The sequence below is a fragment of the Tachypleus tridentatus genome, chromosome 4 (assembly GCF_004210375.1).
Source record: "Tachypleus tridentatus isolate NWPU-2018 chromosome 4, ASM421037v1, whole genome shotgun sequence".
In the NCBI taxonomy this organism is placed as follows: Eukaryota; Metazoa; Arthropoda; class Merostomata; order Xiphosura; family Limulidae; genus Tachypleus; species Tachypleus tridentatus.
This window is the reverse complement of record NC_134828.1, coordinates 20747772-20768021: the sequence shown is the minus strand read 5'-3', so window position 1 is coordinate 20768021 and position 20250 is coordinate 20747772. Positions and strand designations below refer to the sequence as shown.

Sequence of the window (20250 nt, the reverse complement as noted above, 5' to 3'; positions counted from 1 at the left end):
GGCTTCTTTAATTTTGCATTTGTTTATGTTTGTTTCTTTATTTAGTGTTTGAGTGTTTTCTATGGTTATGTTGTGTTTATTTGACTTGCAGTGTTCAAAAACGTGTGAAGGTGACATTTTATGTTCTTTGAATCTGGTTTCCATTTTTCTACTTGTTTCTCCAATATAGAAGACGTGGCAGTTATCACATTGTAATTTATAAATAATGTTGGTGTGGTGTTTGTCAGTGTAGTTTTTACATAGTATAGACCTCAGTTTTGTGCCTGGTTTTTGAATAAATTTGTTATTAACTGGAATGTCATATTTTGCTACTAGTTTTTGCTAAATATTGGTTATTTGTCTGCTGATGTTGGGAATATATTGTTGAATCGTGTTTCAACTTGTGTCTAGCCTATATTTTTATGACACAAGTTGAAACACAAGCAATTAACACAGCATTACATCCACCCCTATACTGGTACAGATATGTAGATGACACGGTTGCAGGATTCAAATCTACAGAACACATACTTAATTTTTTCAATCACATTAACTCTATACATCCCAACATTAACTTCACATGTGAACAGGAAGAAAGCAATCAAATATCATTTCTTAACCTCAAAATTACAAGAACCGATACACAATTCAAAACAGAAATCCACCGAAAAATCACCCATACTGGACTATACATTCCTTGGAACTCAGCACATGAAACAAATATATCTCACGAATCAAAAAATCACGAAACCATATACTGCTGCATACCATATATTCCCGACATCAGCAGACAAATAACCAACATTTGGCAAAAACTAATAACAAAATATGACATTCCAGTTAATACCAAATTTATTCAAAAACCAGGCACAAAACTGAGGTCAATACTATGTAAAACTACACTGACAAACACCACACCAACATTATTTATAAAATACAATGTGATAACTGCCACGACTTCTATATTGGAGAAACAAGTAGAAAAATGGAAACCAGATTCAAAGAACATAAAAAGTCACCTTCACACATTTTAAACACTGCAAGTCAAATAAACACAACGTAACCATAGAAAACACTCAAATACTAAATAGAGAAACGAACATACACAAATGCAAAATTAAAGAAGCCTTACTTATACAACAAGTTAAACCCAAAATAAACCAATATAAAGGAATGCCTTTATACCTATATTAAATATAATAAAATAAAATTATGTATTCAAATATCTAACACCGCCCTCTACATTATGTAAAACTCAGTTACATAACCCCTTCCAAACATGTGGTCAGCTTCTGGTCAGTTACCTCTTTCTTTCTTTGTGAACCTGACGATGACCAAAAAAGGTCGAAACGTTGTTCGCTCTTCTACGTAAAATATTTTCCCAACCCAAACGAGCCGTTTTTGCATATATATTTCTCTTCAAGTGGGTTTTCTCGACATCACTGAAATCAGAATATGTGTATCAAAACTAGAAATGATGGCACACACTTTACAAATCAGAATATGTGTATTACAATTATGAAAAAAGGGATCTATATACTATAAATCAGGACTTAAGATTATGTGTACTGAAATTATAAAGCCAATAACAAACAATATATAAGAAAAAACTGCTATTTTAATGGTTAACAAGAAGATTTGAAACCTATGTAACTGTAAGAGTAATAAACAGGAAATCTCACAATTACGTAAATCACAGGAAACAACAGTAATGTAGCTCTTCCACATGTTCAGATTTTAAATATATTTAACTTTCACTACACATTACACTCATGTTATAATGAACAATTTCACACCTTTACCTTCCAGCTCTAAGTACAGCCGTTCCATTGTTTCTTAACATTGGTGCTAGATGGTCAGTGAAACGTTGATAGTTACTACGAAGTTCTTTTGGTAGTCTCGCTGGTCAGGCCAATAAGATTTCTATTTTTTCTTAAGGCATCGCTACATCTGAACCAAAGAAAGGTTAACATAATCTAACTCTAATCTACTTTAGATTCTCAATAAACTTAAACTGTTTTAACAAATATCATTGATGCTGTTAGGTAAATAAAGCACAAAAGTAAAAGGAAGTTTCATTCACTTTAACAAAGAAATTAAAAACACAAGAGAAACCTGATATTCTACTGTTGAGATATGCCAATAGTGAAATTTCTTGAAAACATATAGAGAAAAAACAATCTGCAAAGTGATTAGTTAATCTTATTATTTGACATAGGTAAACAAATAATGTGCATGTATTCTTCAATTTAAAATTGTCTCATTCGGATGTCTGATTGGGTAATTAGAATAACTTCCAAAGTTGTTTCAACCATCTTTAACACTCAGACTGGACAATGTGAACAGTTGCTAAGTCAAATCATCAGACACAAAATTATCTGCAACCAAAGTGAACTTTAAGCTTTATAGGTGATGTGGTTGAGATAGAATAACAGAATTTATCAGAACCAATAACACGAAATGAGCTCAGTACAACTGCTGAAAAATATTATTCTTGGATTACAGTATTTTGTTTGTGTCTGGAAGATCAAATGAAGATAAAGCAACATTACACCTAGAACGCACCACTTACTTTTTTGAAAAGTCCTTGAAACATAACCTAAGCTTGTTTTGTAATGGTGTCGGTGTTTTGGCACCATCGACAAGATCGGACAAAAATACAACAGCAACTTCCATTGGACCCTAAACAACAAAAATAAACCAGTAATGAATACATCAACACAGATATTACATGCGTTTATTTATCTGTTGTGTAGCAACAGTATACTAAACAACAATCTCTCTTTCTCTCTCTAGGTGCCAGTTTGAACAATGGAAGTCATGGTTCTCCACAGGTTCATGTCTTCTGTATATTTCAAATATCACTTACACTGACACTCATCAGTTTGCTTATGGCACTGATGTAGTTTAACCTTAGCCTTTATCATTTATGTATTATCATACATATAATTTCTCAAGTTCTATGATTATCATATAACTGTCTCAAGTCCTTTGCTAATTATACATACACGTGTTTCAAGTTTCAATCATTAAACACAAGTGTCAAGCCTTTTGAGCATAATGGTCTTTTAGGTACAGATTACTCACACAATTCATATGAACATAGAACATTATGTCTTTGCTCTTGCAAAATATTTATCACCAGACAATAACAAACTTCTGTCTGTTAATTATAAACATAAATAACTTCTTTTGTTGTTGTTTTTTTACCTGGTTTACCGTGAGTTCCAATACATCCTTGTAAAACCATCTGTAAGATCTTTGGGTCAGCTGGTTCTTGCCAAGTTGCAATGGCCAATTCTTTGGTCTTCTTCCTAATGTCATCTATTGCTACTTCTATGGGTGTAAGGACAACCTTTAAAGAAATAATTAACTAACATTACACATATAAACTAAAACAATCACATCTAAACAGTGTTTTATGTGACATGTGGGCTAAAAGGTGTGGTCAGACAAAGAATCATGATAATTTTAAGATGCTGGATAGATGGAGGGAAATCAGTCATCAAACAAACACATCTTTCTGCAACCTATATAGACAATCTATACTGACATTTAATCATACCAGCCAATGTTTTACAACATGTTGTGACCACAACTTAAGTATACTTGTTACACGTTTTATAATGCTCTGTAACTACAAAATAAACACACTGGTTTATATTTTATAATGCTTTGTAACTACAACCTAAATACACTGGTTAATATTTTATAATGCTTTGTAACTACAACCTAAATACACTGGTTAATATTTTATAATGCTTTGTAACTACAACCTAAATACACTAGTTTATATTTTATAATGCTTTGTAACTACAACCTAATAACACTGGTTTATGTTATATAATGCTCTGTAACTACAAAATAAATACACTGGTTTATATTTTATAATGCTTTGTAACTACAACCTAAATACACTGGTTTATATTTTATAATGCTCTGTAACTACAACCTAAATACACTGGTTTATATTTTATAATGCTTTGTAACTACAACTAATTGCACTGGTTTATGTTATATAATGCTCTGTAACTACAAAATAAATACACTGGTTTATATTTTATAATGCTTTGTAACTACAACCTAAATACACTGGTTTATGTTTTATAATGCTTTGTAACTACAACCTAAATACACAGGTTTATATTTTATAATGCTCTGGAACTACAACCTAAATACACTGGTTTATATTTTATAATGCTCTGTAACTACAACCTAAATACACTGGTTTATATTTTATAATGCTTTGTAACTACAACTAAATGCACTGGTTTATGTTTTATAATGCTTTGTAACTACAAATAAATACACTGGTTTATGTTTTATAATGCTTTGTAACTACAACTAAATACACTAGTTTATATTTTATAATGCTTTGTAACTACAACCTAAATACACTAGTTTATATTTTATAATGCTTTGTAACTACAACCTAAATACACTAGTTTATATTTTATAATGCTTTATGACTACAACCTAAATACACTGGTTTATGTTTTATAATGCTTTGTAAATCTACATCCTAATAACACTGGTTTATGTTTTATAATGCTTTGTAACGACATCCTAATAACACTGGTTTATGTTTTATAATGCTCTGTAACTACAAAATAAATACACTGGTTTACATTTTATAATGCTCTGTAACTACAACCTAAATACACTGGTTTACATTTTATAATGCTTTGTAACTACAACCTAAATACACTGGTTTATATTTTATAGTGCTTTGTAACTACAACCTAAATACACTGGTTTATATTTTATAGTGCTTTGTAACTACAACCTAAATACACTGGTTTATGTTTTATAATGCTTTGTAACTACAACTAAATACACTGGTTTATATTTTATAATGCTTTGTAACTACATCATAATAACACTGGTTTATGTTTTATAATGCTTTGTAACTACATCCTAATAACACTGGTTTATGTTTTATAATGCTTTGTAACTACATCCTAATAACACTGGTTTATATTTTATAATGTTGTGTAACTACAACCTAAATACACTGGTTTATGTTTTAGAATGCTTTGTAACTACAACCTAAATACACAGGTTTATATTTTAGAATGCTTTGTAACTACAACCTAAATACACCGGTTTATATTTTATAATGCTTTGTAACTACAACTAAATGCACTGGTTTATATTTTATAATGCTCTGCAACTACAACCTAAATACAGCGGTTTATGTTTTATAATGATTTGTAACTACAACCTAAATACACTGGTTTATGTTATATAATGCTTTGTATTTTTTGTAACATTTCTGGATATTAGATATTTAATTGCAATTTTAACAATACTGAGAGATTATAGGAATATAACTAAACAATTAAAACTGAAGAAAAGACTTTTCCAAATCTTTTGTAAATGTAATTCTACAAAAATGCATATTTTAACTGAGGAAAAAGTTAGGACACCCTCACATTTATTCCCACTTAAAATGGCTCAACTCACACACAGGTGTATCACACCAGGTGCACATGATTAGAAGATCGTTACTCAGCATTTTGAATGAGGCTTGCCCTATTATAACCTCAGACATTTAGTTTGGTGTGCTCCTGACTGTTGAAGTGAGAGTGAGCACCATAGCGAGAGCAAAAGAGCTGTCTGAGGCCTTCAGAAAGAAAATTATAGCAGCTTATGAGTCTGGTAAGGGATTTAAAAAGATCCCAAAAAGATTTGAAATCAGCCATTCCACTGTCCGGAAAATAGTCAACAAGTGGAGGGCTTTCAAAATAATTGCCAACATGCCCAGGTCTGGTCGTCCAAGCAGGTTCACCCCGAAAGCAGACCGCAAGATGCTAAAAGAGGTCTCCAAACACCCTAACATGTCATTACAGGACCTACAGCAAACTCTGGCAACTGTTGCTGTGAAAGTGCATGCCTCTACAATCAGAAAGAGACTACACAAGTTTAACTTGCATGGGAAGTGTGCAAGGAGGAAACCTTTGCTCTCTAAGAGAAACATCAAGGCCAGACTGAAGTTTGCCAGAGAGAATGTAGACAAAGACCAGGACTTCTGGAATAATGTTCTTTGGACGGATGAGTCCAAAATTGAATTATTTGGACACCAGGATAGAGGATGTGTTTGGTAAACCAAATACAGCATTCCAGGAAAAGAACCTCATACCAACTGTGAAGCATGGAGATGGAAGTGTCATGGTTTGGGGCTCCTTTGCTGCAGCAGGACCTGGACAGCTCACAATCACAGAACCCACAATGAATTCTACTGTGTATCAGAGGGTGCTTGAGGATCATGCGGAGACCATCTGTACGAAAATTAAAGCTGAAGCGGAACTGGACCCTGCAATACGACAATGACCCAAAACATACCAGTAAATCCAACAAGGACTGGCTGAAAACTAAGAAATGGAGAGTCCTGGAATGACCAAGTCAAAGCCCAGATCTTAATCCCATTGAGATGCTGTGGGGTGACTTGAAACTGGTTGTACATGCAAGAAACCCCTCAAACATATCACAGCTGACAGAATTATGCATTGAGGAGTGGGGGCAAACTTTCTTCAGACCAATGTCAGAGACTGGTAGATGGCTACAAGAAGCATCTCACTGCAGTTATTTCAGCCAAAGGGGGTAACACTAGCTATTAGGGGGTAGGGTGTCCTAACTTTTTCCTCAGTTACAATATGCATTTTTGTAGAATTACATTTACAAAAGATTTGGAAAAGTCTTTTCTTCAGTTTTAATTGTTTAGTTATATTCCTATAATCTCTCAGTATTGTTAAAATTGAGATTAAATATCTATATATCCAAAAATGTTACAAAAATACACAGGATTTCAGAGGGTGTCCTAACTTTTTTCACACGACTGTAGGTACACTGGTTTATGTTTTATAATGATTTGTAACTACAACCTAAATACACTGGCTTATGTTTTATAATGCTCTGTGAATGCAATCCAAGTATACTGATTTATGTTTTGTAATACTCTGTGAATGCAATCCAAGTATACTCATTTATGTTTTATAATGTCTACAGTCTAATTATACTAGTTTTTATTTTATAAATTTTTAGACACGTTTAGAGTACTCCTAAATTACAATAAAGGTGATAAAATGTTTTAGTAATTGACATTTTCCAAATAATACTCCAACAAATATTCAGTCAGTAATATATACGATTTGAAACTTTCTAAAATTAAAACCAAAATTGACTTTTTCTACTTTGAAAGACACAGTTTTCACACACCCAGCTTGAAAGAAACTGAAGATGGCACACCCTACTTTGAAAGAGAGTAAATTTAACTCTTACTACCTTGAGAGAGACTGAAGTTGACTTATTATTTTAAAGAAACTAAAATTGACTCATCACACCTTAAAAGAGAGTGAAGTTGATTCTTACTAGCTTGAGAAACACCAAAGTTGATTCTTGATAGCTTGAAAGAGACTGAAATTGCTGTTTATTGGTTTGAAAGAGATAAAAGTTGGCTCTTTATTCTTTAAAAAGGTGAAGTTGACTCATGTTAACTTGAAATAGATGTAAACTGATTATTATTCTGAAAGAACCTTCTCACCTGTTTTCTCTTAGTAACCTGAACCCTTGTCTTTACATAAGGAAAGCTGTTTTCTGTAGTTAGAATGGTTCTTCTCTTAAACTGTTCATGCAAATCTCCATGAGCCCTACCATCCGGAGTGAAGGGCGGCATACAAAACAGTCTGTGAAACAGTCAATCTGTTAATTAATGCTATGTCAAGATCATTATTAAGATACCCAAGTTATTCTTGTCTGACTAAATACTGTTCAACATTTTTCTGTTAAATTTGTTCTTAACTGTACATTAAATGGTTCAAAAAATAATCCTAAACTTTAAATAAATAAATAAATACAAAGTAGTAGAAATGACATTAAATCTCTCAACAGGGATTTGGTCAATTTGACCCACCTTGTGACCTTTTTTTGTACCTCATTTCAAAGTCTTTATACAATTTTATACTAATAATTTTAATAGTGTGTACATTTTCATGAAATTTAGCAGTCTTTCAGTAACCATTATAATTATTTCACATACAAAAATCATATTTGTGAAGTATTTTCAATAAACTAAAAAAAGATTTGTACTTGAACATGCGAGTACAGTAGAACCCCTCTAAGTGGCCACCCCTCAGATTCAGTCACCCCTTAAAAGCAGTCATTCAATCACAGTCCCTTTTGTTTACATAATCCCTAATTATGTACAATGGAACCCTCTAATCAGGCCAATTTGTCTCAGTGACAAAGGTGGCTGTTTTAGACAGGTTCCACTGTATTTGTTTTGAATAGTCAATGTGCAAAGTGATTTTCATGTTATGATTAAAAATACTTTTCTTCGTCTTAAAAATCTCTAATTTAATTTGTAGAATCTCTAAAACCACCTAAATAGACTTCAAATGTTTTATATTTTATCTGTTATTTTCTGAATCCTAACTCCACACATGGTTGATCAATTTGACTAACCTCATAACCACCAGAAGAAAATAAATTGAAATGCATCTAAATCACTCTCTTTTTCTTTCTAGAATAACTTCAAATGTAGTTTGAAACTACAGTTGTTTATCCTAAGTAACCTTAAACTTGTTATGGTAAACTTCTATTTATAATTAAATTATATTGTTTTATAACTTTTTGAACCATGTCCACGTACCATTTGTGCCATTATAAGCTGTAAATCACTTGAGGAATATGCAGCTCATGCACTATCAAATTACATCATTCACAAGCTATTCCAAACTTCATGCTTGCATGCGTGCCTTGTGAAATATTTTTATTATATTAGCATTATTATGTATTTTATAACCTTAAAGAACCTAAAACGACCCCTACTGTTACATTTTAGCTCCTTTTGTAATTATTAATAAAGAATAAACATGAAAATTAAAAAATAAAGTACTTACTCAATCTTCTGTTTTCTTACTGTAAATTGTCCATCACATTCAACCCTACTTTTTTATACTAATGGCAGTGATGCACTAAATTTTTATTTAATTAAATAATGCACCAAATAAAACAGACTAATAGCAAGTCAAAAGTAGACAATTTCCCTAACTCTAAAACATTTTAAGCTTTCTAGCTGAGTGACAAGAACTTACAAATTCATCATAGCTACTTCTTAGCCTTCCCATGTTGGTCCTGAGTAAAATTGGCAATTATCTGTTTAGAACACAATGTTATACAATACATCATTTGATACATGAAAATCTTGTCTTTCTATTGGTAATAGATGATAAAAAGTTAAACATAAGAGAGAACTATTAAAAAATCCTGAAAAAGAGAATGAAAGAGGTAAGTGTGATTCTGTTTGATAGCTCTGTAACCAAACAAAATTGAAGGATATAAAAATTATAGTTTGTCTGAACAATGACAAATTAATTTTCTACATTTTGGAGAGGTTGTAGATAAAATAGAGAAGAAAAATGTGTCACATGTCACAAGGGAAAATTCAGGATTTTAACACACTCCTAGAAAAGTGGGGCCTAATAGGCCCCAGAGCAACTTGAAAGGTTATTAATATTAGGCTAATAATTTTGTATTTAAATGAAATTGCCATTTAAATCCATTAATGAATGGATTAACGAGATTCCAATTGTCCCTATCTACTATCTAGCGAAACCACAGCCAGGGGAACGGGCTTGAGAAATCAGGACTAGAAACGTCTTTTCATAGGGTGTTAAAAATACTGTCTTTAGAATTAAGAAATTAAAACTTATATACTGTTAAAATGTGGATTATTAGCCAAGATTTTATGCTATAATAATTGATATAACTTAAATGAAAAGTAGTTTAATAATAATTGGAATGTAAGAGATGCAAAACCTTGTGTTGTGTGCCGTAAAGGTGACAGTGTTAATGTATAAAACAAGTACACTATGAAACTTTCTACACAACAATCTAATATACAAATCACGCATTTTAAACTTAATTGAGTTTTAAAAACCATATTAACATTATAATAATACAACATACAACACTGTAGTGTATTTCACTATGAAAACTGAGTTCACCAATGCCTTTTTTGGTAATACTTACTAAGTTGTGACTATTTTGCAAAGCATGGCATTTGAAAAACAGAAAGGAAACTTACTGATATTATAGTTCTTTTCAAAATATGTCACTCTGTTTCTTTCTTCATACATTTCAAAATAAGGTTCCACATAGGTTATCTGAATGTAAGCCTATATCAAAAGGATAAAAAATCAGACATCGGCACATATTGTGAAGGTTATTAATAATCTAATATTTTAGAAGAAACAACAATCATTCAACTTTTTTTTTTGTTAGTACAATGATAATAAATATCAGACAGTTCATCATGTCTTGCTAATTAATTATTTATTTGTAGTTTTCAAGAAGTTATTCTCTTTCCTTAATAAATGGATAACTTTGTTTTGGCATCTTTGTAAGTATGGCAAAGCTGCTAAGGCAATCTGCAGTCATTCTGTCTTTTTTTAACTACTGACCAACAAATGAAAATTTGTCAATAGCACTCCACTACCCACACTAAGGGATTGATTCTCACTCTTATAACACACCTACAGTTTAAAAGTCCAAGGTAATAATATTTTGTGGTATTGCAGATTTTTAAACCACGTTCACCATCTATAAAGCTTGGAGTTCTTTCAGAGGAGCCGCACATTGGCTCAGCAATAAATCTGAAGGCATTTAACACTACAAATCAGATTTCAATATTGTGGTTGGCATAACACATAGCCTGTTGTGTAGCTTTGTGCTTAGCAACAAACAAATCTACCATAAGGCTAACCCATACTCCCATATTAAACTCATTGTATATGCATCCAAACAAGGTAAACTTTTAAATAAAGATATCTTTAAAGACACATATCCAAAGACCTATACAACTTAAAAGGAAAAACTCAATTTATCATCCATTACTTTTTCTTGGTTCAGCTTTGATGAGTCAACAGTGTTGGAGTCCTTGATGACCTCTGTACATTCAGCTCCAAATCTTTCTGAATAAAAATTCTGAAAAACAAAATGACACTTTTTAACAACATTCACAATATATTTCATTTAGAGACAAATATTATTGTATAACTACTTGATAGTGCAAAAGCTATGCAGAATTGTGCAAAAAAAAAAAAAAAAAAAACTGACAAACTCAAAATCTGTCACTGGTGGACATGTCAAAAGTAGAAATCTGTTATGATTATATAGTTACAATCTCATCTTATTATAAGAAATTTGGCTATCTCACGTTGCTCAATAATAGTTTCATAAAGTCTTTTTACCTCTAAGCGATGAGATATCTCTGGTAGCTTGGTCAGGGTTGGTTCCTTGTAAATGAATTCTTTTTCATCCAAGTCTCCAAATTTGTAGCCATAGAACCCCACTCTAAAGTAGGTTCCAAAAACACGCTTTCCAGTCTTGAGAAAAGTAAACAAAACTACAAATGTTAAATTTGGTGCTAAAGACGTGCTTCCTAATCCTACAAAAATTACAACAAACTACAAATTTAAACTTTTTTTAATGTATACTTTACAATAAATTTTTTCCCATAGTTATCCAAACAAATTTCTTAAAATAGTTTTGGATGCACAAAAGAAACAACTTATTCAATAATCATGGTTAACACCTGTTGATCTATTTTGGTGAAAGCCTCATGAAGTTTGTTGTGAATATTAGCCAATTTCTTGTAATCACGATGAGCTTCGGCAATGGGGATCAGTATTTTGTAGACTTCATTCATTGCTTCATACGTTCCTGCCTACAAAATGAGGTATTTAAAAGAATCATAATGAAACATGAGTTTAAATATTAACTTTTACTTGACATTTGCAAAAATTAAATTGACAATAATAAACATGCATATCTACTTCTTTATAACTCTCTTCAAAAAGGAAAATATAATTGAAACATTTTCAGCAATAGAAAAAAATAACTATCCCTTGACTGTAGTCTAAGCATCATTACAAAGGGTTTTTATTAAATTTATTAATGTGTAATCCCTTTCTAAATCTAAGATATGTTTGAACAAAATGCAGGTTACTAAGATGCTTACCAAAGAGAAAGAACTAGCAGCTTGTTCCAACAAACCAGTAAGACCGTTCTCTGTGAAGTACCCAGTACAAATTCCTTCTTCATCGGGGATAAAATGTCATCTGATACAGCACTTTCCTCAAGAATGTTGTATGATAGGGACTGTGACAAACAAACAGATGTTACATACACAGTTTAAACTCTCACTTTAACCCTATGTGCTTGGAATTGGTCCAATAGAACAGTGCCATATTAGGAAATTATAATTTATCATAATTTTGAATTAATTCTACACATTTTTGTAAAATTTCACAAAATTTTGCTAACTGTACAATTCAATTGTACACACATATACTAAATTTTTACTAAAGATTTGTTTGTGAATTTACTAAGTCAGTCTGACTCAGACTGAGTGAAAAGTCATTTTCATTTTATGAATTGAAATACTTTTCTTCCTCTAACCAGTTTTTGTGTTTCATTTCCATAACCTCTAGAGCCTCCTAAATGAATGTCAATTTTTTTGGGTAGAACTGTATATTTTATTTGTCATTTTGTCTACTCTAACACTAACTGTAGTAAAATCCCAAATTGTGTGCAATGTACAGTAAAATAAAAGATTGAAAATATAAAATAAATGGAACAACAGCTTTTTTTTTTGATACATAATATCACTTGTTTCATGTGGGCCTTACCTTTAAAGTTAACTGTTAACCTTTTCATGTCTATTATATCTGTAAACCTGAGGTTTTATTGTTCTATTTAGAATGTATCAGCTCTAATCCTCCCACCAAAACCTGTAAACACAGTAGGAAATAATTAGCCATAGATCACAAACATTACAGGTGAAGTATACGGCCCATGTGGAGTTTGCAAGTGCAAACCATATTTGAGCTTGGCCTGATTATTTTCACAAAGTTGGTTCTTCAGATAAAAATTCCCAGAGCTTTCAAATATCAGTTTTAGAACAGAAAACACATCAGGAAATAGAACAAAATATCCTAAAAGAACTATATTTTAACTAGCCTTCAATTAAGCTACAAATATGTTTTAAAAAGTATTTTCCTGCTGGGAGAAGAAAAGCACACAAATGAAAGAAGCCAAGTGTTTAATTACCAGCATCAAAGAGATCATGTCCCCCACTGAACCTTGTGAAGAACTATTTGGTCATAAATAATCTAACAGTAAATGTCAAGGAAAAATACTGACATTTTGTAAAAGACAGAATGAGATAAGAGGGGCATGGCACATGGATTTGACCTATTTTTTCTTATATATCAGTGAAGAAGATTAGAAGCTAGAAATTTAAATTCTGACTTACCAATATCTGTAGTATAAGTGTGTGGTTGATGGAACACTTTGAAGATCAAAGAAAATTAAAAAAAAAATCTAATAATGGGCAATTTGAAGCACAGACATCAGGTGATATAGAGAATAGAAGACTGTGAATTTATTCAAATATTAAACCTTTGAATTATAAACTACATTTTGGTGCTAAGTTTACTTGCATACATTAACGACAAGTTACTTAAATTTTTTATTGCAACTCTATATATAAAAAAGACTGACATTCAAACTTTGACCCTTCCTTACACATAGGGTTAAGTAGACATACATATGATTCTTTCAGAAACTTACATAAAACAAACAAAAATAACAGTTGTCTGAAAAATATAATAAGATGAATGAGAGGAATTTACTGAGACAGATTTTTCCTACTAATTTCCTTCACCATCAAAAGATCCTTGTCTAAAAACACTTTAATACAGGTCCACAGGTAATACCACTGGATATAAACACATGTATAAACACTTGCAGTAGACTTTCTTTCACCAAAAACAAAATACTGACTAAATATCATCAACACGTATAGTAGTATATACATATATGTACTTATCTTGTGAGTCCATGTTCTTTATTCACAAAAATTAACAATTACAACAGTAACTTATTCCTATATCATTAACATACCAAAAGTTGAAATTCACACAAATGAACAAACACCCGTCAATACTAACCTCAAAACTTACACACCCTATTGGAAGATATGGTTTGTCTTCTAGCATGTGCAGATATTCAGCCACTAGAGCTGCTGAGTGGACCAGACAGTGTGCAGCTTCTACATGGTTAAATCTCTGAAAGGTATACAGTCTTTTTTGGAGTAAGCTGATAAAGTGTGAAATACAAAGTCAATATATTTTAGACTTTCAGTTTTTCTTATTTGATACTAAACTCTTAGCTGATTCTCAGTCAATAACCCAAAACAAAATCACAGGCCTAACTTAAAATAAAACAGTGATGTCTTTAGTTAAAACATAATCAATAGGAAAGAGTACTAATACTCAAGAGATCTCAAATTTCATCTCACTCATCTCATCCTGACATCACATGGATTTCAAACCTTGTTTAACAATTAAAATATTCAACAGATGTTAAAAGTAACTATTGTCTATTTAGAACATTTTAATCTCAACTGATTAAACTATCACTGTCCTTACTACCTTCAGCAAACAAATAAACCATAACTTCCTGATTAAACAGTCATTGTCCTCATGGTTTATAGATGACAAATAAAACAACAACAATTTTTGATTAAACTGTCAATGTCCTTACAGTTTTCAGATGACAAATAAAATCTGATTTTTCTGATTAAGCTTTTACTGTCCTTACTACCTCCAGATGACAAATAAAACTTCCTGATTAAACAAACAAAATCATGACTTAAAGTTGTTGGCATGGATTCTTTGGCTAAATTAGTTGTATCAGTTTTTACAAACCCAAACTTTATGTGTTTGATACCACTCTGTATTTGAAACCAATTTCAATAAAATTTCTAGTGAGTTTACACTTAATATCTTTCATAGCAAAATGTTTAGAAAATTCATTAAAAAATTATAATCTCTGTTATTTTCATCCACAAAAAATCCCACTAAAAAAATATGATATGTCTACTTACAGCAGCGACTCATTTATAATATTTACTAGTTTTATTACAGTGCACAAACAATCACAAATATTTATGGTAACTGCAACATACGGACATTTGTTTAATAATCTCTAAATCAATATTAACTCTCATAAACAACATATTTAAGTTTTATACACTTATTTATGTTGCTGAGAAACAATTGCAGTTTTAATAAATATTTCAAACCTCAGTATGTTTCTGAGCCATGTTTGCTAGCCAAGTAAGTTCGCAGGTCAGAGTTCTGGTAACCCTTAGCAATCCGATACATCAGGTCCATCAACATTTCTGGATCTTCCTGGAACTCTTTCATTTTTACTGTGTCTGATAGTATCATATGCAGATTAAATACCAAATCCCGCACCTACCACAACAGAAAATTTTATTATACATTGAATAAATACATATTTGTTCAACTAAACTACAGTATAGTGGTTATAAAGAAAAAACTACAACACATTAACCTAATACCAAAAGATTAATTTTGGCATAATCCATTAATAACCTAATGAAAATCAAGTCATGTACAATTTTCCATATATCTATAAATAAAGAAGTGTTATATTATTAACTATGATGTATAGGGAAAATTCTTTACTATAAAACATTAAAACTTACTTACCTGTTCTGGAAAAGTAGTTTCTTGAAGTTCTGAGTCACTTTCTGCATACACTAGGATAGTTTTTAATGACCGACGCTAGTATGCCTCATTGAAGTTCTGATTGGTTCCAACCAATGAACTCAATGACATTGTCACCTGCATTTTCACTCTAGCAAAGTTCTGTAAAACATGTAAATACTTAATAAACATGAAACAAAACACGATAACAAACCACACAATTTTACAGATTCTAATGGAGATTCTCGACACCAACAGGTAACAAGTTCGTTATTTTCAACTAACAGCTATTTCTCTGTACAATCTACTAAAAAACAAACTTTAATATTAAAATAAAGCATGGTTTTATACTGTGTACTCTTCTTTCTATATTCAGATGATCTAAAAGTAAAGTTTAACACCAGGATCAGCTTATTTGTACAGTCTACTTGTAGTAAATAAATAAATAGAGTTACAACAAAGCCAAGTTTTCTCTAAATGCACCTCTTGCAGGTAAAGTATTGTTATCTCAATCATAAAAATTCACTATAGTGTAACTGGTGATAGGATCTAAAATATACATAGATTGCAACTACAATTTGATAATATAAATATATATAAAACCTGAAACTCTAATAAGTTTATAAACTTTTCCCCAAAGTACACAACTTTTCAGTCCATGCCATTAACAAGTTATATTAAAAATCACTCCCAGAGATGAAAGTATGTTTAACATTACACATTAGTACCAAAACAAACAACAACAACAAGAAAACTTTAAACAAATCTGATGTGTCAGACTGGATGTTTCCTCAAAAAACATTATTCACCACAAAGGATGAAGTAAGGTTTATTTTCACAAAACAAAATTCACCACTACTCTAGTACAATGTTCTTTATGCTTAAAGACAGTTATTTTCTTACTGAATGCTAATTTAAATGGTACAAGAGATACATCAACTTGTAATGTAACAGAATCCAGGATGTTACTATTATATCTTTTATTAAATAATGTAAATCGAAACTAACAAATAAACTAATTAGTGAAGGTCTGTACATACATTTCCAATTTCAAAGTTTTGCCTCATCAGAAGGTAGAGTGAAGCCGATGCTTGAGAACGGACGGTGCTGATACAAGAGCTGCAGTGTTTCAGAAGTCTCAAGCACAAGTCTGCACACTGCTCTGTTTCTTCTTCAAACAGGAGTTCAGGAAACTATTGAAAGTTACGTTAGAATACAGCATATTAACTCTCAGTTTCTTTTCATACCATAAAACAGTTTATAGAGGGCTCCAGATACTGCATCATGCTGAGCAATGTTATGTTTCTGCCTGTTATGCCACTTAATGTAAAGAACTGAAAAAACAAACTGGATACAATTAGTTTCTTTCTGTGTAAAATACACAGAGGATCCAATTAATAATTAATGCAATTAACTGAGATGGTATTTTGTTTTACAGTTTTACCTTAGTTGTGTTTTTGTTATTAAGAATCCTATAACCAACAACACTATGGACCAACAAGCAATTAGGCCCATAAATAGTCTAAATAAATGTGTTTTATAAGCCACATAAAAATCCAGGAATCAATAGTTTTTATTCTCTCATGTCTTTACTTAGCTGCCCCTTAAACACATAAAATAATTTTCTTCTCACTGTTTTGTGACTTAGGTTATATTAAATGAGCAAATTCTCTCATCCAAGTGCTTATCACACAAGACAAAAACATTCTTAAAGGAAGACAGACTTTGGTGTATTTCAACTCTTACGCAATCCTAATTAATATGGCTAATAAGTAGTGACTCAGCAGCAAGGTCTGGACCTTTCATAGGAAAGTTTTGAGACATTCCTATATCTTAGAAAGATTAGTCTTCAGATGGTTTACTACCAACAAATATGCTGCTGGTTGGAAAACAGGAAACCTTTTTCATCAAGTGCACTGTCAGAAATATTACAGGTCAAACTGTAAGGCTCCCTTATCATATTAGACCAATTATTCTGAGTTAACAACAAATTGCTCTGCCCTTTCCAGAAACAATAAGTATTATATAAATTAAAAAATAGTAACATTTGATGTTGTGAGAAGGACAAAAAGTTGACAAAACAGTTAAATCCCAGTCTGATGAAGTAAAAAGAATAAAAGCCATTCAGAAGTAATATACAGTGAACTCAAAACACACATTCTGTTTTATTTAATTTTACAGTAAATGTTTCATTTTTTACAGCATTTCAAATCAGCATCTTAACTGTATTTGTTTCTTAAACAGTGCTAACAAAAAATTGGCAAAATCCAATGTGACCTAACCATCCATATTTCTATTCTAGTGCAATTCAAGTACAAGAAATTTAATGATATATGTAAAACAGGCGTTATACCTTGAAAACCAAAGATCGCTGGGTTGCAAACATATTCTGTAGCACCGTGGTGCTCTGATTACATCCTAAGGCATGCAAAAGAACCTGCAATTACTCCAAGGAGCCCAGGTAGAGAACCGGAGCTGGCCACAACCTACAATACAGAACATAATAATTACAGAATTTGAAACAATAGATTTTTAGAGACAGATTCTGTTTAAAATTATATAGTTCCTACTTGATGTGTTGTGAAGCTTAGAGCCACTTTTAGAGTCCAGTGTTTCATTAACTTTAGAAAGAATGAGCAACTAGTAATATATAACAGTAAAAATAACTGAATAATATACAGTTTTAAAATATAAATCACATATACCATTAATTAATACATTTATTAAGTATCGGTAATTTTTTCATGACTGACGTGTTTTACTATCATGTTACATGTTTTTATTCATACTGTCAATTCTTCTTACAATTAATTATAATTAAAACTACTGTAATAGCTTTAAATAACCTCATCTTTCATTAACCAATTAATCAGGATGATAACTGTAATAAGCCATTGCTTGAAAACATTGTAATATATTAAATAAACTAAGATACAAGTTTAAACAAAATTATATTTATTAATGCTTAATTTCATTTATAACATTTAAACAATAACTTGATTGTTTATGTAAATAAAAATGTATATCTATCACCCATCACTAATTTACCATTCCACCTCAAGTATATAGCAGTTGTACAATACGAAAGAGGGTGTGTGTGTGTGTGTGTGTGTGTGTGTGTGTGTGTGCAAGGGTGTCCTTTTTTAGACAGAATTCTTATTCGATTCTACATTTCATTTACTTTTAATAAAAGGTTAGGATATGTGGAATCATTTAACACTTGTGAACATCTAATAACTTTCAAAACACTGTTTTACCCAGAAATTAAAAAAATGACACTAATATGTTCTTAAATATTGAAAAACAGCTTAAACTCTGTTAGACAAGACGACAAAAGACATTCCTCTACAATTCCTCTATAGTTTATACATGAAGATTAAAAATTAAAACCAATGTTCCAAAACTGCTAATGAAACAAACGTGATAAACCAAAACAAAAAACAGTATGAACATTGAAGACTACCTGAACAATGAGTTCTAGTGTATCCAAAATAATCATGTTGACTTCTGTAGAAAGGTTTGCTTCAATATGGGCTTCAGTTTCAACTTCTATCTTTGGTCTGGGAGTAAGAAGAGAGCATATTTTTAAATTATGGTCTCACTGAAAGAAGAGGGTGTGTGTGTAAATAAATTACAGGGTCTGGTTTAAAGAAAAGGAAATATCTTTAACATGATCTTGTACAATGGAACCCCTCTAAGTGGCTACACCCCTCCAGATTCGTTCACCCCTTGAAAGCAGTCATTCAATCACAGTCCCTTTTTTTGTTTACATAATCCCTAATTGTAATGCAGTGGAACCCCTCTAATCCAGACCCAATTTGTCTCAGTCCCAAAGGTGGCTGCTTTAGATGGGTTCCACTGTATATAATTTATGATCTTGTTGAGTAAAGAGAGTATATGGTTTGACTGAGTGAAAAAAAGTATATCTAATTAATAAAAGGTTTTGAGTAACAAGTTTATTCATTAATCATTTACACATAAAAAGGTAATTTTTTATAAAATGTCTCTCACTCTCTCAAGAAAAAAAACAACAACCTTGAAACCAAATTTCAAAACACTTATGATATTTTGCTTAAGGACTTGGGTGTGACAAAATATCTTTTAACTTCTTGCAACATAAACACTTAAAAGATAAGTTCCACATAGTGTACCAACAATATTAATCTTAAATATAACTTTATATCACTGAAACGTATTTTACACTTAACATCTTCATTGAGTCTCTTACACACAATATTAAGAATCTAGAATCATTTCAAGTTTTAGGTCTAGTGAAAATTAACTACACAATAATTAGATTTCCAATATAATATTGTCTGTAGAGTAAATAAATATTTTTTAAAGATAAAGAAAGAACTTATTTTTTTGAAATCTAGTATTATGGAACAAATTAATTTTTATATTTGATGATTTGGTAAATGAATTTTGACTTCACAGCATCTTGTGTGACACATCAGCTAAATGGCTGATTCAGAGACCCTCAGGTTCTAGAATAAAAGCTGGTGGCCAGAGGAATGGCCAATAAGCACCTGCAGCCTATATAGTTACTCAATTAAACAGTGCAGTTTACTATTACTTTTATAATACACCCACAGGTGGAAGTGGGGAAGCGCCACCACATCTGAATACATTCTAAAGCCATTTAAAATTTTATGGATACTGGCAAAATAATAGTCACCAATATTCTTAA

The 20250-nt window shown here is 31.3% G+C and overlaps 1 pseudogene; it reads right to left on the bottom strand.

Moving 5' to 3' along the window:
• Window positions 1-3145: 3145 nt before the first annotated feature.
• Window positions 3146-20250, bottom strand: part of LOC143248072 (dedicator of cytokinesis protein 7-like) — a 19852-nt pseudogene continuing 2747 nt past the window's right edge.